This window comes from Bufo gargarizans, chromosome 6, assembly GCF_014858855.1.
Source record: "Bufo gargarizans isolate SCDJY-AF-19 chromosome 6, ASM1485885v1, whole genome shotgun sequence".
NCBI classification, from domain to species: domain Eukaryota; kingdom Metazoa; phylum Chordata; class Amphibia; order Anura; family Bufonidae; genus Bufo; species Bufo gargarizans.
This window is the reverse complement of record NC_058085.1, coordinates 361878447-361901975: the sequence shown is the minus strand read 5'-3', so window position 1 is coordinate 361901975 and position 23529 is coordinate 361878447. Positions and strand designations below refer to the sequence as shown.

General features: G+C 48.4%; 1 protein-coding gene across 12 annotated transcripts in view; it reads left to right on the top strand.

Annotated features, from left to right (window-relative positions):
* The first annotated feature begins 6011 nt into the window (after positions 1–6011).
* ZNF384 (zinc finger protein 384) overlaps positions 6012–23529 on the top strand; it is a 40243-nt gene continuing 22725 nt past the window's right edge. For 3 of the 12 annotated variants that reach the window (XM_044296891.1, XM_044296890.1, XM_044296888.1), the window contains exon 1: positions 6012–6267. The gene's annotated coding sequence lies outside the window, so the exon portion shown is untranslated. Of the gene's footprint in view, positions 6278–23529 lie in introns of all 12 variants that reach the window. The other 9 variants (XM_044296896.1, XM_044296894.1, XM_044296895.1 and 6 more) reach the window with 5 other exon arrangements.

The following is a 23529-nucleotide window of genomic DNA, read 5'->3' as shown; positions in this document are numbered from 1 at the left end:
GCCATTTTTCAACAGGACATCGCCAGCCGCAAGTTTCTTGTACTATGGTTAGCATCCTGCATGGCCTAAAGCTGCTATCATATGTGATTGCGGATTATCCACCTGTATGTTGGTGTGGATGCGGATATAGGGGCAACCCAACCAATATGGTTCTGTCCTCTCATCTCTCTTCTATGGCACCAATCCTTTGCTCTTATCTCAGAAGTGACTGAGATGCGTGTTTCCCCATCCCCGGAACTTTCTATACTATGTATTGGTTTATCTGATATTCCCTGCGAAAAAAGATGGATAGTGGCACATATCCTTACGGCCACGTGTAAAGTAATAGCCCACCATTGGAAGCAAGGCATCACACCCCCTATCACTGAGGTCCAACAACTGGTAAACCAGCATATGCAACATGAAATAATGTACATACCTGGCCTACAATCCAGAAGTAAGGCCCTTAACCAATGGTTGTCCTGGCTCTTGAGTTCCCATACTACACCTCTCCCAGACGCTATTTTATAAGCCTTTAATGTATGCTCTCCGGATCCCTAGATCCACGCACCCTGCTCTTTGGCTGCTCCCAATAAGAACCGGCCCGGATTGGCTTTACAGCCACACAAAATTACTGGTTCTTATCTCACTGACGCCAGGAACCTCAGTGACACATACCTTCCGTCAATGACGGACCCTTGCGCCTTCCTACAGTGGGCATGCGACTACATATATGTACACTACCGCTAACGTGGATAGTCACATTTGATACTGAATTAGATTCGCTACAAGTCCTCTATTACTCTCAACTGAATGTAATGCGCAAAATAACGGTACCAGGTTGGCAGCACCCGAGCGGGTGCCCTGGTGCTCAAGTGTATTAGAGCATATCAATGCATGATCTATTTACTATTCTGCATCATGTGGCTGCGTCCACAGTGTTTGTTCGTTTTACTGCATAAAACACTCAATAAAAATCTATTGCAACTAAGCCTGCTATCATGGTCTGCAATGGCTCTGGACTTGTCTCCCATCGAGTACATCTGGGACGTTATTGTTTGGCAATTGCAAAGGGAGATGCCGGCAGTGGATCTTGATGATTTGTGTGCCCAGATGCATTCACAGTGGCAGAACATTCCTCAGACAATTAGTAATTTCATTGATAGCACACCAAGGCGTGTAAGTGCATGGATTTCTGTGTGTGGCTCTCATACTCCATACTGAATAAATCCAGATGTTTAGAATATTTTGTATCAATTTTTTATCATTTACATATCCGTAACATATCTATCGATTCTGTGATTTCCATAATTTCTCCTTCTTGGTGTTGCAATTTCAATGTTGAGTGTATACACTATATGGACAACTATATTGGGACACCTACACATTACACCTTCAGAAATTTTTATGACCTCCCGTTCTAGAATCATAGGAATTAGTACTGAGTTGTATCCCCCCCATCATTGCTCATCTGGGAAGGCTTTCTACAAGATTTCAGAGTGTCTCTGGGGGAATTTTTGCCCACTGGTAGGGCTGGGCGATATGGCCCAAACTCTATATTGCGATATAATTTGAAGCATGTGCGATATAACGATATATCGCAATATATTATTTTCTTCTGTACATATACAAATTACATGGTCATCATCATCTATGTCCCCCAGCCAGCGCCATCAGCCCCATGCCATTGCCAGTTTACCACCATCATGTCCCCCAGCCAGCGCCATCAGCCCCATGCCATAGCCATACAACCCCCGGTAGATTCGGGCCCCTGCTAATATATTTACCTTTCCTGCAGGGTGCGCGGCTGGCTGATGGGGTCCGCAGGAGACAGACCGCGTCTTCTTCCCAGCATGCACTGGAAGGGACCTGACATCACACACAGCGTCAGACAGCGCGATGACGATGTGTGCACACAAGGCCCTGGCCAGTGAAGCGCGATGCAGAGTCAGGAGGCCACGGAGCGGTGAGTGAGAAGCTTCTTCAATTCACTACCACTCCGTGGTCAGATATGGCGATATGACGATATAACTTAAATCTATATCGTTGCCCGAGTTTATGACGATAATATCGTATATCGTTTATATTGCCCACTCGTCTAGAAGAACATTTATGAGGCCAGACATTGATGTTGAAGGAGAAGGCCTGGCTCACAATCTCCGTTCCAGTTCATCCCAAAGGTGTTGGATGGGGTTGAGGTCGGGGCTCTGGGCGGCAGTCAAGTTCTTCCACACCAAACTCTCCCATCCATGCCTTTTTGGGGCTTGCTTTATGCACTGGGGCACAGTCATGCTGGGACAGAAAAGAGCCTTCCCCAATCTGTTCCTACAAAGCTGGATTGTCCAGCTTGGCCAAAATGTCTTGGTCTGCTGAAGGATTAACATTTTCCTCACTGGAAGTAAGGGGCCAAGACTGGCCCCTGAAAGACACCCCATAGCATTATTCCTCCTCCAGCAGACGTTACAACTGACACAATGCAGTCAGGCAGGTATCGTTCTCCTGGCATTCACCACCAGACTCGTCCATCAGACCGCCAGATAGAGAAGCGTGATTCCTCACTCCACAGAAGACATTTCCAATGCTCCAGAATCCAGTGGTGACATTCTTTACTCCATCCGACGCTTGGCATTGTGCTTGGTGATGGAAGGCTTGGATGCAGCTGCTCGGCCATGGAGACCCATGCCAAGAAGCTCCTGGCTCAGCACAGTTTTTGTGCTGATGTTAATGGCAGGGGAGGTCTGGAGTCCGCAGAGCGCTGGTGAGGCAGGGGAGGTCTGGAGTCCGCAGAGCGCTGGTGAGGCAGGTGAGGTCTGGAGTCCGCAGAGCGCTGGTGACTTTGTTGCACTAAGCTCCTCAGCACCCGATGACTCCGCTCTGTAACTTTACATGGTCTCCACTTCGTGGCTGAGGTACTGTTTCCTTTCACTTTACAATAATACTGCTCCCAGTTGGTGGGATATCTAGGAGGGAAGACATTTCAGGAACTGACTTGTGGCAGCAGTGACTCCTAATACAGGACCATAGTGGAATTCAGAATTCTGTTTAAAACAAGCCATTTATTCACTAATGTCTAAATGGCTGAGGGCTGGATGTTATACACCTGTGGTAATGGCAGACTGCATGGCTGAGGGCTGTATGTTATACACCTGTGGTAATGGCAGACTTCATGGCTGGGGCTGTATGTTATACACCTGTGGTAATGGCAGACTTCATGGCTGGGGCTGGATGTTATACACCTGTGGTAATGGCATACTGCGTGGCTGGGGGTTGGATGTTATACACCTGTGGTAATGGCAGACTGCATGGCTGGGTGCTGGATGTTATACACCTGTGGTAATGGCAGACTGCATGGCTGGGTGCTGGATGTTATACACCTGTGGTAATGGCAGACTGCATGGCTGGGGCTGGATGTTATACACCTGTGGTAATGGCAGACTGCATGGCTGGGTGCTGGATGTTATACACCTGTGGTAATGGCAGACTGCATGGCTGGGGCTGGATGTTATACACCTGTGGTAATGGCAGACTGCATGGCTGGGTGCTGGATGTTATACACCTGTGGTAATGGCAGACTGCATGGCTGGTGCTGGATGTTATACACCTGTGGTAATGGCAGACTGCATGGCGGGGGGCTGGATGGTATATACCTATGGTAATGGCAGACTGCATGGCTGGGGGCTGGATGTTATACAACTGTGGTAATGGCAGACTGCATGGCTGGGGCTGGATGTTATACACCTGTGGTAATGGCAGACTGCATAGGCTGGGAGTATATGTTATACTCAGGGTAGGTCATCAATATCTGATCAGTGTGGGTCCGACTCCTGGCACCCCCGCCGATCAGCTGCAATACTAAGCACAACCACTATGCAATGTACAGCACTGTGCGTAGTTTGCTGTGAGGAGGTTATAGTTCTCCCCGGAGTGCCGTGATCTCTTCAAACAGCTGATCGGCAGGGGTGCCGGGAGTTGTACCCCCACTAATCTGATATTGACAACCTATCCTTTGGATAGGCCAACAGTACAAAAAAAAAAAACAATACTCCCTATTCCAACCCCCTCCAGTGCCACCACTGCAGCCATGACTTTATGTCATTAGCTGCAGTGCTGACATCCTGTACACCGTACGTCTCTGCTGCAGCCCATCTCTGGCCTCGGAGGTTTACGGCATGAGACCACAGAGGCCAGTGATTGGCTGCAGAGCATACATACGGGTGCGTCATGGCTGCAGTCATGTAAACAAAGACAGGACGGATGATTGTAGCGGCGACGCTGGAGTGAGAGGCTCTGGGGAATGTAAATTAACTTCTTTTTTATTTCTTAATAGCAGAAGGACCGGGCTTCGCATCGGTATATTTCATTTAATGTTTGTGTGTGTCGTTAAAATATATGGATAGTATCCCACATAACAGTGACCTCTACAGCCCCCGCCCCTTTAACAATGAACTCCACAGTACCCCGCCACTTTAAAATGGGACCTTCTCAGCAGCCCATCCCCTTAACTTTGACCTCCACAGCAGCCCATCCCCTTAACTTTGACCTCCACAGCAGTGCAAAATATCAGATTACTCCCACTTGTATAAAACAACGGACTTCGAGTCTCACTCCGACTCAGTGCAGTTCAGTTGTATACAGCTCTTAGCTTACTTGTATAGGTGAAGAAAAATTACTACTCACTTTTCATGAAGTGCTTGCACTTTTAGTTATTTATTTGCAAAGGTTAAAAGTAATTTGTGGGTTTGCAGGCCTATGTTTCTGAGATGCCGACTTGTAACCTACTCCATCATGTGCGACGTTTCGGAAATCCCGCCCCCTTACTCATGCAGCCCACCCCCTTAACTTTGACCTTCACAGCAGCACGCCCCTTTAACAGTAAGTTTCACAGCACCCCGTCCCCTTAACAGTGACCTCCACAGCAGTTGTCCCTTTAATAGTGGCCCCTACCCCCTTAACAGTGACCTCCACAGTGTCAGCCTCTTTAACAGTGCACTGCCCCTTTAATGCTAGGGTTACACGACGACATGTGTCGCGCGACATTTTGTCTCAACAATTTTTAGAATGATAGTCTACTCTAGGGAGTCGCACTGCAGCATGTCACATGTCGCAGTGCAACACCATAGACTATCATTATAAAAACTGTCGCGCGACATCAATGTCGCCAGACACATGTAGCAGTGTAGTTGTGCCCTATGTGTCGTGCGACTTATTGTCGTCGTGTAGCCCTAGCCTAAGGCCCCTTGCAGACGAGCATGTGCGGATTAGGCCCGGATGCATTGCGAATGCGTTCAGTGAAAGATGCGCGATTTTGCAAAGTCATTCAGTTTTGTCTGCGATGCGTTTTTCACTGAAGCCCCTTTCACTTCTATGGGGCCAGGGCTGCGTGAAAAACACAGAAGATAGAACATGCTGCGATTTTTCACGCAATGCAGAAGTGATGCGTGAAAAAAAACGCTCATGTGCACAGACCCATTGAGATGAATGGGTCAGGATTCAGTGTGGAGTGCGGGGGCTATGCGTTCACGTCACGTTTTTTTTTTACGCATCAGTTGTGCGAAAATCGCGTTTTTGAGTGATTGTGGACCATACAAACATACGTCCTTCTTTATATATATAGATTAGTGATTTCCCTCCCATTTTATCATTGTTTATCCTCATTCTGAGGACCCCTTTAGCCTCCTGCAGCTTGTACTGTATCTTATAACTCTGACGCCCCTCACTGTAAAGTCCCATTAATAGCAGTGCTCTGCAGGAGGACATCTCTTCTCCTACACCCAGACAGTCCGCAGCGCTGCAAAATAAACAATTTGTCAATAAAGATAATTTGCAGCAAAAAAAAAAAATGGCGGATAAAAGATAAAAAAAAACGCCCAAGTCCAGCAGGCAGTAGGCGGGGCTTAGACTCGCGGAATGCTTAGACTGCAGACGTCGCGTTCGTGACGTCATCGGCTGGCTCAAGCGGCAGACATCTTGGATGTGGGCCGGTGCACTTTACGCGCTGGTAAGTTTCCTCTTTGCTCTGTCAGAACGGATGGCGGGACCGTTGTCTACGTTTACTTATTGAGTCTATCCGAGTTCCTATGGCGTGATTTGATCGGTCGGACGCTTGCGGAATAAGCGTAATGCCCTCAAGCAAGATGGCCGCCGCAGAGGCTTGAGCGCCAGGAAGCGTCGTGAACGCGCAGCTCGTGGACGCGCCTCCCCTCCTCCTCTGAGGGGACCGGAAGCGGAAGCGGCGCCAGGAGCTGGGGGACCCGGAGGCTGAGAGGGAGCGAGGTGATAACGTGTGAGGTAACTGTGGGTAAATACCGTGATGTGACGTCATGCTGCTCTGTATAGCCCCTCAGTCCAGGTCTAGGGGGCGCCCTGAGCTGCCCTGCCCCGCAGTGTACCCCCACTGTGCCTGTGTGGTCTGTCCTGCCTGTGTTGTGAATAGCTCTGCCCAAGTTTATGCCTACCTCATCCCTTATAGCGCCCTCCCACGTCTCTGCGAGGTAGTACAGGTGCTTTTCTCTACCTATAGCTGAACAGACAGGTGAACTACAAGTCCCAGCAACTTCCCACCTTCTAGGCATTGCCTGTGTGTTATTTGCACGCCCCCCTTCTGCATGCGCCCCTGCTCCGGTATCTGTGCGCATTTGTTCCTGCCTATAGGACGGCCTGTACGCTGCTGCATCTCCATCATTTCCATCTGTTCTTTAAGGGATTCTCCATTTTTATGTTATTAGCGTTTAACTGTCATGTAACGAAAAGTTCTGCAACTTTATAATACACTTTGTGTTTCTGTTCTTCACGGTTTTCAAGATCTCCGCTTGCTGTCGGTGAACTGAGGCTGAAAACCTGGACCTATCTAAGGGTACTTTCACACTTGCGTTATAGTTTTCCGGTATTGAGTTCTGTAACAGGGGCTCAATACCAGGGGAAAAACGCTTCAGTTTTATCCTAATGCATTCTGAATGGAGAGCAATCGGTTCAGTATGCATCAGGATGTCTTCAGTTCAGTCACTTTTACGGTATTTGTCCAGAGAAAATACCACGGCATGCTGCGGTATTTTCTCCGGCCAAAATTCCAGAACACTTGCTGGAAAGCCGGATCCGTCATTTATTTCCATTGAAATGTATTAATGCCGGATCCTGTACCAAGTGTTCTGTTAAACCGGAACCGGTCTCCCAATTTGCGCATGCGCAGACCTTTAAAAATGTGAAAAAAATAAATACCGGATCTGTTATTCCAGATGACACGGATCCGGTGTTTCAATGCATTTGTCAGCCGGATCTGGAAACAAGTGCTATCCGTTTGCATACAGATTTCCGGATCCAGCGACTGAACTGCCTGCCAAAATCCAACAACGCAAGTTGAAAGTATTCTAATACGTCTCACAACATATCCTGGGGCTACACAGAGATCTTTGCCGCGACCTCCTTTCCGGTCAGTGGCGGCTTATTGGTCTCAGCCAAAACCGCTGTGTAGTCCCAGCCTTTGGGTGTTACAATGTATCCAGTGAGGTAAACAGTGGGCTTTACAGCGTTACAATGTATCCAGTGAGGTAAACAGTGGGCTTTAGTGTTACAATGTATCCAGTGAGGTAAACAGTGGGCTTTACAGTGTTACAATGTATCCAGTGAGGTAAACAGTGGGCTTTACAGTGTTACAATGTATCCAGTGAGGTAAACAGTGGGCTTTACAGTGTTACAATGTATCCAGTGAGGTAAACAGTGGGCTGTAGTGTTACAATGTATCCAGTGAGGTAAACAGTGGGCTTTAGTGTTACAATGTATCCAGTGAGGTAAACAGTGGGCTTTACAGTGTTACAATGTATCCAGTGAGGTAAACAGTGGGCTTTACAGTGTTACAATGTATCCAGTGAGGTAAACAGTGGGCTGTAGTGTTACAATGTATCCAGTGAGGTAAACAGTGGGCTTTAGTGTTACAATGTATCCAGTGAGGTAAACAGTGGGCTTTACAGCGTTACAATGTATCCAGTGAGGTAAACAGTGGGCTTTACAGCGTTACAATGTATCCAGTGAGGTAAACAGTGGGCTTTACAGCGTTACAATGTATCCAGTGAGGTAAACAGTGGGCTTTAGTGTTACAATGTATCAGTGTGTTGTACTGCTGGTGTGTTCACCTCACAGAGAATGGCCTAGACTGGATGCAGTGTAGCAGGTCCTCAGCTGTGAGAACTATTTGGTTTTTTAAAGGCTTTTACATCATTTTATTTTTGTGTGAATATGGACCTTCTTAGGCTACATGCACACGACCGTATGTGTTTTGCGGTCCGCCCCAAAAAAATGGAGAAAAAATAGGACATGCACAATTTTTTTGGGCGGGGCAATAGAACTGACATACTGATGCGGACAGCACACGGTGCGCTGTCCGCGTTTTTTGAATAGGTCCGCATCGTATCCTCAAAAAAAATGGAACGGACACGGAAATAAAATACGTTCGTGTGCATGAGGCCTTATTCAGTGACAGCAAGCAGAGAGCTTGAAAATGGTGATGGAATGAAGCATACAATGGAGAATTTACCGAAGGCTGTACAGCAACATTTTGCAAACAAAAAATAAAAAAAATGGCTGGAATGCCGAAAAGTTCTGCAACTTTCTAATAGACTTTGGAGGCAATTTAAGGCTGACTGCACGCGGTACGGTAAAACCTCAGCATAAGGCCTCGTTCACCTGACTGTTGTTTGGGTTCACATCCGAGACGCATTTTTTTTTTTTGCAGCTCGGATGCCGACCCGTTCACTTCAGTGGGGCTGCAAAAGATGCTCCGTTCCGTGGCCCCGCAAAAAGAATTGAACTTGTGCTATCCTTGTCCGTTTTGCGGACAGACAAGAATAGGCATTTCTATCGTGGGCAGCCTGTTCCATTCTGCAAATTGCGGACTGTAAAGCGTGGCACGGCTGTGTGCATGTAGCCTAATACAGTACCAGAAAAGTGTTTGAGAACGTCTCATGTACGCTTTGCTTTTTTTTTCTTAGGATTTTGAAATCTGCAGCATGTCAATTGTCGATGATTTTTATTTTTATTATTTTCTGTGCAAATTTCACTCTTTTCAGTGAGATCTACAGCAAAACCTGCAATGAATAGTGCAGATTTTCTGCACACAAATCGCACCGTGTGCAGCCACCCTTCAAGCTGCCCCCTGTCCAGAGGATAACTACTAGATCGTGGGGATCCTAGCGCTGGGTCTCCCACTGATCACAAGGAGGGGGGCCTGTACCCTGCAGGGCACCCTAGCTCTATTCATCTCTATGAGACCTGCTATAAACAGCTGAGAGTTGTAGTTGGCGTCTCCAGTGGTCCTATAAATATTAATGGAGAGGCAGGGTGCAGGCTTGACCCGGAACAGTTGATTCATTCCTACCTGCTCCAAGCTCCCCCGATGTCTCCATCTTCTGCTCCCCGCACGGTTTACATCTGGTTGGCTATGGACATGGTCACATGAAGCACTCCAGCCAATGACTGGCTTAAGCCGTGATGTGGCCACAAGTAGCATGTCACAGCTGAAGCCAGTCATTGGCTGGAGCGGTGCCTCTGAGCATGCTCATGGCCAGCCAGATGTAAACAGTGGGGCAGCATGGAGGACCGGAAGATTTAGGTATGAAACTTCTGCTGCTAGCACTTGATAATTATTATTATTTTTATTACCAGAAAACCCCTTTAAATAATAATGGCGTCTCATACATAGATTTTAGGGTACGGCCACGTGGTCAGGTTTCCTGATGGGGTTTTGGAAGCCAAAATTAGGAGTGGATCATAAAATGGTAGAAAGTATAAAGGACGGATACGTTGTCTTTTCTCTCCTTTTTTTTATTTATTTCGGAGTCAACTCCTGATTTTGGCTTAAAAAAAACGAATTGTGTGGCCATACCCAGAATGCATTGGCTTAAGCCAGTGATGCCCAACCTGCGGCCCTTCAGCTGTTGCAAAACTACAACTCCCAGCATGCCCAGACAGCCTACAGCAGGGCATGGTGGGAGTTGTAGTTTTACAACAGCTGGAGGGCCGCAGGTTGGGCGTCACTGGCTTAAGAGGCGCAGTCCTTTTTGCGTTCCGTATATGGTCTGTATACGGAACCATTCATTTTAATGGTTCCGCAAAAAAACGGAATGTACTCCGTATTTCCGTTCCGTTTAGGCTGCATTCACACGTCCGTGGTGTGTTGCGGACCCGCAAATTGTGGGTCTGCAACACACCAGCCCGTCACCCCCATAGAAATGCCTATTCTTGTCCGCAAGCTGCGGACAAGAATAGGACATGCTCTATCTTTTTGCGGAGTTGCGGACCTAAAGATCGGGGCCGCGCACCGCAAATGCGGATGCGGACAGCACACTGTGTGCTGTCCGCATCCATTCAGTCCCCATAGAGAATGAATGGGTCCGCACCCGTTCTGCAAAATTGCGGAACCATTTTGCGCACGTGTGAACGGGGTCTAAAAGATAGAACATGTCTATTATTGCCCAAAAATCACGTTCCGTGGCTCCATTCAAGTCAATGGGTCCGGAAAAAAAACGGAACACATACGGAAATGCATCCGTATGTCTTCCGTTTCCGTTCCGTTTTTTGCGGAACCATCTATTGAAAATGTTATGCCCAGCCCAATTTTTTCTATGTAATTACTGTATACTGTATATGCCATACTGAAAAACGGAACAGAGACGGAAACAAAAAACGGAACAACGGATCTGTGAAAAACGGACCGCAAAACACTGAAAAAGCCATACGGTCGTGTGCAGGAGACCTAACCCAGAGAGTCCTGGAATCTATTGTATTACACTGACAGCATTATGTCAGTGTGAGGCCTTATGCACACAACCGTTTTTTTTTTAAGGTCCGCAAAAACGGGATCCGTGACCGTTTTTCCGTCCGTGGGTTTTCCTTGTTTTTTGGAGGATCCACGGACATGAAAATAAAAATAAAAAATCTAAGTCAAGTTTGCCATTGAAATGATAGGAAAAAACGGACACGGATGCGGATGACAATCTTGTGTGCATCTGTGATTTTTCACGGACCCATTGACTTGAATGGGTCCGTGAACCGTTGGCCGTGAAAAAAATAGGACAGGTTCATGGCCAGGAAACACGGATCACGGATGCGGTGCATTTACCGATTTTTCCACGGACCCATTGAAAGTCAATAAGTCAGCGAAAAAAAACGGAAAACGGCACAACGGCCACGGATGCACACAACGGTCGTGTGCATGAGGCCTAATTCAGTAGATTCCAGGGCTCTCGCGGTCACACAGCATTATAAATCATGGATCCGCAAAACACGGACATTGGCGATGTGCGTTCCGCACTTAATAGAAAATGCCTATTCTTGTCCGCAATTGCGGACAAGAATAGGACATGTTCTATTTTTTTAGGGAACGGAATTGCGGACCCAGAAGTGCGGGTCCGCAATTCCGTATTCGGGCAGCACATCGTGCTGCCCTATAGAAATGAATGGGTCCGCAATTCCGTTCCGCAAAACGCGGAACGAAATTGCGGACATGTGAATGGACCCTAATAGAAATTACGCTGACACGCTGCGTGTTCCTCACATTGTACTCGCTTGTGTGTGCCAGGCCTTACTCATTCTACGCCTAAATGTATACTATAAGGCAGTGATGGCTGACCTCCGGCACTCCAGCTGTGGTGAAACTACGACTCCCAGCATACTCCATTCATTTCTACAACAGAGTAAGTGTGCATCTTGGGAGTTGTAGTCTTACCACAGCTGGAGTGCCGGAGGTTAGCCATCACAGCTATAAGGGAATATCCACAGAACTGCCATGTGGATGGAGGGTGCGCAGCGTTTTACAGTAAGATTTGAACAAATCTCATTCATACGGCGCAGAATTTTTCCGAGTGTCCGTTTCACAGATTTCACCCCTTCCAATGTTTAGAGAGTTGGAATCGCACAAATCCAGCGCACAATCTACGGATTACAGATGCAGATTTTGCTTTGGATTCGCAAAGAAACCAAATTTTCTATGTGACTGAAATCTGCAGCTAAAACCCTAAACATTGACACTCTGGAAATCCGCACCGCAGGTTAAGGCCTCATACACACGACTGTTGTTTTGTTCCGCTAACGAGGCGCAGTTTTAGGCGGCTCGGATGCAGACCCATTCACTTGAATGGGGCCCGCAAAAGAGGCGGACGACACTCCGTGCGCTGTCCGCATCCGTTGCTAACCTGTCCTATTCTTGTCCGTTTTTGCGGACAAGAATAGGCAGTTATTCTAATTGCTGTCCGTGCCGTTCCGCAAATTGTCATCCGTGTTTTGCGGATGCGCAATTTGAGGACCGCAAAACACACAACGGTCGTGTGCACGTAGCCTAATTTCCGCAAAGTGTGCATGTGACTTGTCTAATCCCATACACTTTGCTGGTGTTGTACTACACTGTGGTTTTTCCGCACGGAAATCGGCGAAGAAAGACCATGCGAAATCCGCAACGCGTGCAGGTGGCCTAAAGGGATTTTTCTACAAACAGTACGTATGTCCGCTGCACTCGGCTCTGTGAGTGCGCACGGCTATCTCTGGCAGTCCCGTAGATAGAGTGGTAGCAGCCGGCATACGCCACCTCCGCTCCACTCAAATGGAGAAACATGGCAGCCATCGGCCTCGTTCACATTTCCATCTTTCACTGATGTGTAGTATCCTCATTTTCCACAGACAGCGCACACACGTCTGTTCACACATCAGTATTTGGTCCATGTTGCGGACCAATCACACCCCTGGAAGCTTATGGGTCCATGAAAAACCACCGATGGCATCCATGTTTGGTCCATTTTTCACAGACCATTGGTAGGAAATAAGGATGAGCGAACGTCTGTTTTCAAGTTCGGCGTGCAAGGTTCGGGTCATCTAAGAATTCCGCTACCACGGACAATAAGTTATGGTCCGTGGTAGCAAAATCCATAACGGAATTCTTAGACAACCCGAACCTTGTACGCCGAAAGTGAAAACAGACGTTCGCTCATCACTAGTAGTAAATGATCTGGAAATTAATTTTCAGTGTGCGTGTAGTACGCGATGACCCACGAAGGACCACACACGGACACGTTCGTTAGTGTTGAGCGAATCGTGCTTCGTATCATAGATCCAAAGTCAATTCTTTCAAACACTTTGTTTTAATGCTGTCCGGAGACCCGTTCGGTACAGCATTAAAATGTATGGGCTCCACAGAGGAAAAATTCGTTTTAGCCGAAGTCATGTGAGACTTCAGTGAATGAATTCGGTAATCGGTTCTCCGTCTTTAAAAAGCTTCCAATTTAGCAATCCGAAGTCGTGTTTAGTATCGAGGTACCAGCCGCCTTTGGATTCAGAATTTTAAATGTTTTTAAAGATGTACAAGTGAATACCGTATTCATTCACCGAAGTCTCGCGCGACCTCAGCTGAAACAAATTTTGCCTCCACAGATACATTTTAAGGCCTCTTTAACACTACCGTATGGCTATTTCACTGTTTTGTGGTCCGTTTTTCACTGGTCCGTTTCATTTTTTTTTTTCCGTTGTGTTTCCGTTTCGGTTCCGTTTTTCCATATGGCATATACAGTAATTACATAGAACAAATTGGGCTGGGCATAACATTTTCCATAGATGGTTCCGCAAAAAACCGAACCGATACGGAAGACATACGGATGCATTTCCGTATGCATTCTGTTTTTTTTTGCGGACCCATTGACTTTAATGGAGCCACGGAACGTGATTTGCGGCCAAATATAGGACATGTTCTATCTTTGCACGGAATGGAGATACGGAATACATACGGAGTACATTCCGTTTTTTTGGGCGGAACCATTGAAATGAATGGTTCCGTATACGGAACGCAAAAAAAGGCCCGCAAAACGGAAAAAAATTGCGGTAGTGTGAAAGAGGCCTAATTCTGTACTGAGACAGGTAACCGAGCAACGTTAAAATAAAGGGGGTCATTTATTAAAATCTGTGTTTTAGACACCAGTGTTAATAAGGCCCTGCACTGGCGGTGGATCCCCCGAGGTTATGTAGCTGCGCCGTATCCACCGCTGCTTCTAAATCTACGCCAATTCCCTTGCTGGCATAGAGCTCGATCATTTTTGCTTAAAAGAGGCGTAGAAAATGATGAATCCATTCACACATCCGCAAAATCGGTCTGCATCTGTTCCGCAATTTTGCGGAACAGGTGCGGACTCATTCATTTTAAATGGGGCCGGAATGTGCTGTCAGCATTCTCATTTGCGGAACCGCACTTCCATTCCGCAAAAAAATAGAACGTGTCCTATTCTTGTCCGCAATTGCATTTTCTATGAAAGTGCGGAACGCACATTGCCGGTGTCGTGTTTTGCGGATCCGCATACGGACGTGTGAATGGACCCTTAGGCGGGCTTGCTGGCCCAATCCATTTCTCCACGCCCACTTTTGTAGACCCGGAGAGAGCAGGGAAAAGTCTCCGATTGCAGCGCAGAAAAAACTTTGCTCCACAATCTGCGGCAGAAATCCCCCTGCTGTAGACGTATTTCTGTTAATAAATAACCCCCAAAGTGTTTGAACGAATCGACTTCGGGTCTATGATCAGAAGCCCGATTCGCTCAGGCCTAATCACGTACGGATTTTCCATGGACGTCAAATGGACATGGAAATGTGAACGAGTCCGTAATCCCCTATCCTGTTGATTGTTCATGGGAAAACCCGTTTGTCTATATTCACATGCAACAGATTTGTCGCAGAATTTTATGCCGTAGCGCCGCTCATCTGAGTGCGGCTCGCAGAAATCCATGTGGTTTCCCAGCAAAATATTCACATTCAGATGAATGGAGATGTCTGCGGCACAATCTGTCGTGTGTGAACAGATGCCTATAGTCAACATGGCCCTTGTGGAGCTGATTTCTGTGGTTTTGCAGGTTTGGTCGAGGAGATGCAGCCATATTACAGCAGTGTGAACGCGACCTGAAGTCTCCCCGAGTGTTTTATGCGTTCGTTATCATTCGGTCACTTCTCACTTGATCCTTAGGCTGCGGACTGGCAGTTTGTAGGCCTCTGACAACTGGGGAATCTGAAGATTTTATGCCGTTGGCCCCCTTAGTTTGGTGTAGTCTGTGGACCCCTTCTCAGAATATTGGGGGAGGATTGCTAAGGCCACGTTTATAGTACAGTTCCGATATCCGATAGCCTGTTCCGGCGAAAATGCATGCAACGGTATTTGTCAAGCCGAAACCCGGCATAAGCGGCCAGGTATCTGAACTCTACTGTGAACACAGCCTTATTAATGCTCCCCAAAGGGGTTCACAGGCTGCAACAGACACCTAAGGGCATAAGAATCTTCAGATTCCCTGCGTGTCATTTACAGTGTTGTCAGTTGCTCCTCTGTAGAGGCCTACAAACCGCACCATAGTCGGTGGAGATCCGGCAGTGAACGGGTCTGTTTTTTTGGTGGCCCCATTGAAGTGAATGGTCCTGTATACAGGCCACAAGAACGGACATGGGGAAAAACCATCTGCTAACAGATGGTCTGGGGTCTGTATTCATATAGGGATGTAGTCTGAGGTCTGTATTCATTTTGGGGGTCTAGTCTCAGGGCTGTATTCATTTGGGGGTCTGGTCTCAGGGCTGTATTCATTTGGGGGTCTAGTCTCAGGGCTGTATTCCTTTGGGGGTCTGGTCTCAGGGCTGTATTCATTTGGGGGTCTGGTCTCAGGGCTGTATTCCTTTGGGGGTCTGGTCTCAGGGCTGTATTCCTTTGGGGGTCTGGTCTCAGGGCTGTATTCCTTTGGGGGTCTGGTCTCAGGGCTGTATTCCTTTGGGGGTCTGGTCTCAGGGCTGTATTCCTTTGGGGGTCTGGTCTCAGGGCTGTATTCCTTTGGGGGTCTGGTCTCAGGGCTGTATTCCTTTGGGGGTCTGGTCTCAGGGCTGTATTCCTTTGGGGGTCTGGTCTCAGGGCTGTATTCCTTTGGGGGTCTGGTCTCAGGGCTGTATTCCTTTGGGGGTCTGGTCTCAGGGCTGTATTCCTTTGGGGGTCTGGTCTCAGGGCTGTATTCCTTTGGGGGTCTGGTCTCAGGGCTGTATTCCTTTGGGGGTCTGGTCTCAGGGCTGTATTCCTTTGGGGGTCTGGTCTCAGGGCTGTATTCCTTTGGGGGTCTGGTCTCAGGGCTGTATTCCTTTGGGGGTCTGGTCTCAGGGCTGTATTCCTTTGGGGGTCTGGTCTCAGGGCTGTATTCCTTCGGGGGTCTGGTCTCAGGGCTGTATTCCTTTGGGGGTCTGGTCTCAGGGCTGTATTCCTTTGGGGGTCTGGTCTCAGGGCTGTATTCCTTTGGGGGTCTGGTCTCAGGGCTGTATTCCTTTGGGGGTCTGGTCTCAGGGCTGTATTCAGTATCTGATCAGTGGTGGTCTGACACCCGGGTCGCCTCTTTACAGCCACCTAGTCTAAGCACTGCTTGGGACTCCTGTGCAGTGGAGAGCAGGAGCTTTGCTCTCTCAAGACCGCCCAGCCAATGCTCTAACTGCCCGATTTTGGTCGTTTCAGAGGGAGGGGGGCACCCACTGTCACCTGTTGGCACCACTGCTAATGTGGGGTGCCAATGTCTTAAAGGGGTTGTCTGCTTTTTTTTTTTTTTTTTATACTGATAATTTATCCTCAGGAAAGGTCATCAATATTAGATTGGGGGGAGGTCCAACACTTGGGATCCTCGCTGGTCAGCTCTTTGAAGAGACAGCAGCGCTCGTACGATCTGATATTGATGACCTATCCTTCATGGCCTAATGAAGACCCCCAGGTCTGCCTTCAGTGTAAGCTCAGCCTAGTAGGTTGCCTCTCGGTGTCCTGCTGACAGCATAATACACTGTGCTACAGGTGAGTACAATGCATTATATAATGTACAATTCAATGTATTCTTTTTTTCCATTTGAAAATATCTTTCAGTGGGAAAAATGTTTTAAAAATAAAGCCCCCTCCACAATATTTGGTTTCACCACATCTATATTGACCCAAACATTACAATTATCATTAATTTATCACCCACGGTGAACGTATTCGCCACCATTAAATGGAATAAAAATAAAAAAAAATTATGTACCCCAAAATAGTACAGGTCGTTCCACAGAAATCAAGCCTTTGCACATTTCTGTAAAATAAATGTTACGGGTCTTGGGACGTGATGATGCAAAAAAAATATAAATAAAATGTATTAAAAAAAATTGTGCAACAGTATAAAACGGGCATTGATGGAAAAGATAAAAAAAAAGATAGCACTTGGAATGCGACAACGAAAAAAAAAATTTGGTTGGTCACTAAGGGGTTAAATTTGGGGGGGGGGGGGGGACCAGATTTTTTTTATTTTGGGCAATGTCATCCAGGCCCTAGCATAGTAGTTTAGATACTCTAGTGTGAACCCCTTTGTGGGAGCTGTAACTTCTGACATTTCCAGGACCAGATATCAATAACGACTGAATTTTTGGCAGCTTCGCGGAAGTAAGCAACTCAAGGCTATGATCCGGCAACGCTGGATGCGGTTAGCTCCGGCAGGCTGTCCATAACGCTGCCGTGGATGTAGCCTTACTCCTGCAGTGGCTGTGGGGGCTTTCTGCAGCTTCAATCAGCAAAGAGGTCGTCTGCCTTAGTCAACACCCCAATTGAATATATAGTAGGAAGGTCTCTTTTTTTTTTTTTTTATATAGGGGTTCTCGGCTTCGTATAATCACTGTAGCCCCCTGCTGGGACCTCCAGCAATCGGCTGTAATCATTGGGGGAGACCTTGGCAGTAAGTGTTCCATTTCTCTGCAGCGCCACCACAGGAGAAACAAAGTATTAAGCCTCATTCACACGTCTGTGCTCAAATCCGTGAGCAGGCGGTCAGTGGTGCATCCGTGTTGGGTCCGTGTGTCCGTTTGTTGCTGTTCATGTTGCATCCGTGTTTCACTGACACTGAACAGCTGAAAAATAATTTTCAAAGCATCTCTTTCTAATGATCCGTGAAACACGGATGGAATCTGTGGTTTTCACGGACCCATAGACTATAATAGACGTGATGGATCCATGAACACGGACAAAATAGAGCATGCATCCGTGCTAAAAACACTGATGTCTGAATACACACAGTAAAATGATCACTGGGGGTTGTAGTAGCCAGACCCGCCGCATTCAGCTGATCACTGGGGTTCATAGTGGATGGAGCCACCGCCATCAGATGATCACTGGTGGTTGTAGTAGCCAGACCCGCCGCATTCAGCTGATCACTGGGGTTCATAGTAGGTGGAGCCACCGCCATCAGATGATCACTGGGGGTTGTAGTAGCGAGACCCGCCGCATTCAGCTGATCACTGGGGTTCATAGTGGATGGAGCCACCGCCATCAGATGATCACTGGTGGTTGTAGTAGCCAGACCCGCCGCATTCAGCTGATTACTGGGGTTCATAGTAGGTGGAGCCACCGCCATCAGATGATCACTGGTGGTTGTATAGCCAGAGGCGTCCTCGTATGAAACTGCAAAAAATAATGCGTACGTGTACCAAATATATGGTTGTGTGCATGAGGCCTTATTCTCAGGATCTGTGGGGGTCTCTGGGGTGGGGCCAGCACTTATTATACAGTGTTTGTATATAAAAGCCATAATTTTACCGTAAGCAAATCCACAGCGTTTTCGTCCCTTGTGGATGTATCCTAAAGGGCATCTGCTGTTTAGCCTTGATCCCGCTTTTTACACCTCCAGCGCCTGCTACAGGGGAAATGTGGTATTGCACACTGGCCATTTGTATGATACACAGATGGCTTAGGTGAGCAAAAGCAGACATGCTGTTGGTAGTGGTTCTGACTCATAGAGGGGGAGATCTGAAGCTGGAGGCCCCCGCCTATAATATCCATATGTTCTAATAGGGCAGTTGGGGGTCTATTTGAGACAGCCCCTTTAAGCTGGCTGTATACATGGGATAGCTGTAGGGTGGGATGTTACTGTATTTACCCCCCCCCCCCCCCAATCTCCGGGATCAGAGGCCACTGCTATGGCAGCATCTTAGAACGAGGTCACCTTTGACCAGCTCGGGGCTTTAAAAAAAAAAAAAAGGATGTCCCAACTGGAAAAACGTCCCCGCTCATGGGGCCTGATCGCAGCCAAGTACTAGGTCACCTTTAGAAGCTGCTTCAGGGGAAATTTGTGACCCCCACTGCATCAAAAGGCAAAGTCAGCTGATCCCTGGGGGTTACAGTAGCTGGAGCCGCCACTGTCAGCTGATTACTGCGGGTTGTAGTAGAGCCGCCGCCCTCAGCAGCTGATCACTAGGGGTTGTAGTAGCCGGACCTGCCGCAGTCAGCTGATCACTGGGTGTCAGTAGCTGGAGCCACCGCCATCAGATGATCACTGGTGGTTGTAGTAGCCAGACCCGTCGCATTCAGCTGATCACTGGGGTTCATAGTAAGTGAAGTCACCGCCATCGATGTCAGCTGATCACTGGGGGTTACGGTAGCAGGACCTGCCGCTGTCTGCTGCTCACTGGGGGTTACAGTATCAGGACCTGCCGCTGTCTGCTGATCACTGGGGGTTACAGTATCAGGACCTGCCGCTGTCTGCTGATCACTGGGGGTTACAGTATCAGGACCTGCCGCTGTCTGCTGATCACTGGGGGTTACAGTATCAGGACCTGCCGCTGTCTGCTGATCACTGGGGGTTACAGTATCAGGACCTGCCGCTGTCTGCTGATCACTGGGGGTTACAGTAGCCGGACCCGCCGCTGTCTGCTGATCACTGGGGGTTACAGTAGCAGGACCTGCCGCTGTCTGCTGATCACTGGGGGTTACAGTAGCAGGATCTGCCGCTGTCTGCTGATCACTGGGGGTTACAGTAGCCGGACCCGCCGCCGTCTGCTGATCACTAGGGGTTACAGTAGCCGGACCCGCCGCCGTCTGCTGATCACTGGGGGTTACAGTAGCAGGACCTGCCGCCGTCTGCTGATCGCTGGGGGTTACAGTAGCCGGACCCGCCGCCGTCGGCTGATCGCTGGGGGTTACAGTAGCAGGACCTGCCGCTGTCTGCTGATCGCTGGGGGTTACAGTAGCAGGACCTGCCGCTGTCTGCTGATCACTGGGGGTTACAGTAGCAGGACCTGCCGCCGTCTGCTGATCGCTGGGGGTTACAGTAGCAGGACCTGCCGCCGTCTGCTGATCGCTGGGGGTTACAGTAGCAGGACCTGCCGCCGTCTGCTGATCACTGGGGGTTACAGTAGCAGGACCTGCCGCTGTCTGCTGATCACTGGGGGTTACAGTAGCAGGACCTGCCGCTGTCTGCTGATCACTGGGGGTTACAGTAGCCGGACCCGCCGCTGTCTGCTGATCACTGGGGGTTACAGTAGCAGGACCTGCCGCCGTCTGCTGATCGCTGGGGGTTACAGTAGCCGGACCCGCCGCCGTCGGCTGATCGCTGGGGGTTACAGTAGCCGGACCTGCCTCAGTCTGCCTGGGTTTGCTGGGGATTTCTACAGATCTTACACTTAGTGTCTCCGTGTACAATTTGCATCATGTGTGTACCGAATATGTGATCCACATCGACTTTGTAAAGCGTCCTGTCTCCTGTTTAGTTTCCTAGTCGTGGGGCTCATGTAAAATGGCCGCTCGCTTGCAGCGACAGAAGTAACAGATCGCCCTTGTTTTGGTTCCACCGTGTCATATGGAATAAATTACAGCGATGACTTCCCTCCAGACAGACTGCTCCTGTTACACCCAGATGCATATTTTACTTGGTCTAACCTGGGAAAATATCTGCGGCAAATCCTCTGCAGCGGTCGGAGCGGAGGCCTCCTGCAGGCGGGGTCCTGCTCGATGGGCTTCTGCTTTTCTTGGCATCTGACCAGACTCTGAGGTTTTTTTGCAGCTTCTTCCTAATGTGGGATTAACATTTGCAGTCGGGGAACTAATTTTTGGGCTTATTTTATAAATCTCAACATAGGATAATTGTGGCTTGTGTCCGTACCGTGGCGCAGTCGGGGGCCGTAACGGAAACGTCTGTAACAACCCCTTTAAGAAACCTTTAAGCGTTCAAGGATGTTCCTGTGTCTAAGGAATGAGTGCTGCAGGGAGGTAATCCGTGTGACCCCTTCCTGCTCTGCTGAATGGCTTAGAGGGTTGTCAGAGCATGCTGGGAGTTGTAGTTTTGTTATAGTTGGAGAGGCACTATTGGTAGACCACTGACTCACAGGCATTATAGAATTTACACGTGTTGTGCTGGCTCTGGGGTTGCCATGGCAAACCTAATTGAAGTCCTAGTGCAGCGCTCCTCCAGTGACATGCATCATGTAAAAGTTGTGTGGCAGCTCAGCCCCGGTCACTTTTAATACTGCAGTACCAGACACGGCCATGGACAGGTGTGGCGCTGTTTTTGGAAGAAAACTGTTGTGTAATCTGCCATATTGTTATGTACAGCGGTAGGATGCCTTCACCCATATATTCTGAGCTCAGTGTCTCTTCAACTAAAGAAAAATGACCATAAGGGGCCAAAATTAATTATAAATGAAATATATTAACATTACAAGTTGGCAGCTCAGGAGACGTGTCATGTCTAGTGCAACCTCTTCCCATTATAGCTTGCCCTTTCTGCTGCAAATATCTCCGTATAACAGCTCAGTGGGTGTGTCCTGCTGCAGTTTTCTTCCTGGTCCGCGAAAAATACAGATGACGTCCGTGGGCATTCCGTATCTTGCGTAACAGCCGGCCCCTAATAGAACAGTCCTATCCTTGTCCGTAATGAAACAACAATAGGCATCTGCTGTTTAGCCTTGATCCCGCTTTTTACACCTCCAGCGCCTGCTACAGGTGAAATGTGGTATTGCACACTGGCCATTTGTATGATACACAGATGGCTTAGTAGGTGAGCAAAAGCAGACACACTGTTGGTAGTGGTTCTGACTCATAGAGGGGGAGATCCGAAGCTGGAGGCCCCCGCCTATAATATCCATATGTTCTAATAGGGCAGTTGGGGGTCTATTTGAGACAGCCCCTTTAAGCTGGCTGTATACATGGGATAGCTGTAGGGTGGGATGTTACTGTATTTACCGGTCCGCGAAAAATACAGATGACGCCCGTGGGCATTCTGTATCTTGCGTAACAGCCGGCCCCTAATAGTCCTATCCTTGTCCGTAATGAAACAACAATAGGAGTAACACACGGAGTAACCGTTTTTTTTTGCGGTCCTATTGAAATGAATGGTTCAACATACGGTCTGCAAAAAAAAACTGAACGGACACTGAAAGAAAAAACGTTTGTGTGCATGAGCCCTAACTGTCACAGTTTCTAATGGTAGATCTGGCTGATGGCAGTTGAAAGATAGAACTGAGCATGTGCGACCACGTCAGCAAGGTGGACAGAGGAATAAGGAATAGAACAAACAGCAGGTGGCTCTCCTCACTTCCGCTGCTAACTTCTATATCACGCGCCGCACACCGTTCACGTGAGCTTCCCCCACTGTGGGCGCCACCTCCGTGTACGTCACACGGGCTGGGATCACGCTGTGTGTGTGCATGGAAACTTCTCACGCATGCATAGATGTTGACCACATCCTTCTGCGCATGCGCTGATAACTGTGACCCCTGGCATCTGGTAGTGAACTGGCCCCTGGGTGTAGTGGGCGTTTTTTTTGCTAGTTCATGGGTGTAGTGGGTGGAGCTAAAACACAAGTGATGTGGAGGAGATGTCAGTACCAGGGGGTGCACAGCGCAGGAGCGCAGGCAAACTGCTTTCGGTATGAAATGTCTTGACCAGAATCTCGGCAGTGGCACAGAGCGACGGCTGGGTTGTGGACAGGGGGAATAATGGAGTGAAAGAAAGCATAACAGTAAAGTAAAACGCCTTACGATATCACTTCGAGGTAGGAAATGGCGGCTAATGGTTCCATCGGATTCCTAGATAACCCCTTTAAGCCTCGCCATTCAATATTCATGTGTCTTTGTAGAGATGACAAGAAATGCAGAAGCAGAAATCATTACGTGCGGCGATATGCGATCCTGCGCTATATGGCGGAGTGCATAATGGATGGCACGGTATAGACGTCGCCAGCGTGAAGGATTATGTCACGCAAGTGATTAAAGTGGCGACCGCAGCGCCTCACTGCTGACATTTCGTAATGGATGAAGACTTGTAGCTCACTTATCCGCCGCGCAGCCTTCAGATTTCAGAGGAACGCCGTGTATATTGGCGGAGTTTGTCACTCAGTGTTTTCCCTTATTGTTTCTCTACGAAGTTGAGAAGTTAAACCTGTCAGATGCTCTGATGTGATTACGGATTCTGCAGCTTCTCGCGCTCGTCAATGTGTAGCCTCCATCGATCAGCAGGATCGAATGGACCGCAGCTCGTCTGTGCATATGGCTCTGGCTGGCCGTTCGTCCTGCTGATCGTGGTGGGGGGTCGGACCCCAACCGGTCGCACATCGATGGCCTCCGCCAAGAATAAGCTACTACCGGAGGCAGCTGATTGACCCTCGTCTGCCTTCTGTAAACCGTAGTGATAAGCGGTGGCTGACATATGTTCTCATACAGCAACCATGCTGATAAGGGCTCATGCACACGACTGTATGTATCCTGCGGTCCGGAAAAAAAAGACCCGGAAAA